We start from the raw sequence: 1,176 nt of genomic DNA, 5'->3' as shown, positions 1-1,176 counted from the left end.
CAAAATTGCAAATTATTTAGAACCCATATATTGCATCGCATTTTTACAATTTAATAAAAATTTCTATAATGAAAAATTGTACATAAAGTTTTATATTATTCTACTTGCTATTGCAAAAGTGACTGAACAACAAAGGAAGGTCATGACAATTAAAAACAATTTGCAACTTTTGTATCTTGTATTATATAATTTATACAACTTTTAGGTATGCCCTGTTTGTCGCTTAGGATTTTATGACTCGTAATAAATTTATCCGATCGTGCATACAATAGGATATGGAATATTGTATTATTAAATCGAGAGAGACCAGCCGTGTGCACCTGTTACGGACATCTCCCGCGTAATCCATATTTTACAAACGCAATATCGATAGCCGCCAGCGAGATATTTCCTTTGTTCTCATGCCTAGAATTAACATCATTAATAAATTGCAGCATCGAGAATGATTAGCAATGCTTCGTTCATGCGCTAAATCGCGAATTTGCAAAGAATAATCATAGAAATGACTATCGTCCGAAGGCGAAAAATATCTTATAAAATTTGTAATGTCAACAACGGAACATTATTATAAGCGCGCAACTGTCAAAATACTGGAAGCTTTAATCTTTTTTTTTAACTATTATTTTTTATTTTTGAAACGGAGACAGCTTTCTATAAATGAGTGAAAAAACTATAAACATGAAAGTGCACGAGTATCTCAATTTAATTTTTATATATCTAACAAATTACAATATAATTACTAATTATAATACAAACAAATTATTATATTAACACATTTCTGGCAATCTGGAGATCTAATTAACCTAATTGTTTATTATTAATTCATCCGATAGCGTTATTCAAATTAATACATCCCGGAACATCCGCGGAACAAATGTGGAAATCAATGTTCGCACATGCGAAGATAGAATACAACTATTAGTGTAAAAGTTAATTATTAGTGGAAAGTTATTAATAGAGATTGAAAACGACATCAAAATTATTATTTTCGATATCTCTCAATATTAAGTAAATACAGTGCATATAGTAAATTCAAGGCTAATAGGAATCTGCGCTGTAATACGTGCGCTGAATGTATACAATAAGTAATAAATAAAATCTGAACTCTAAATATACCGATGTTTTGCTAATATCAATATTCCGATATAATATTATAATTAGAACGCTAATACATCA

This window comes from Atta colombica, unplaced genomic scaffold (assembly GCF_001594045.1).
Source record: "Atta colombica isolate Treedump-2 unplaced genomic scaffold, Acol1.0 scaffold172, whole genome shotgun sequence".
NCBI lineage: Eukaryota > Metazoa > Arthropoda > Insecta > Hymenoptera > Formicidae > Atta > Atta colombica.
Note: the sequence above shows the minus strand (reverse complement) of the source record.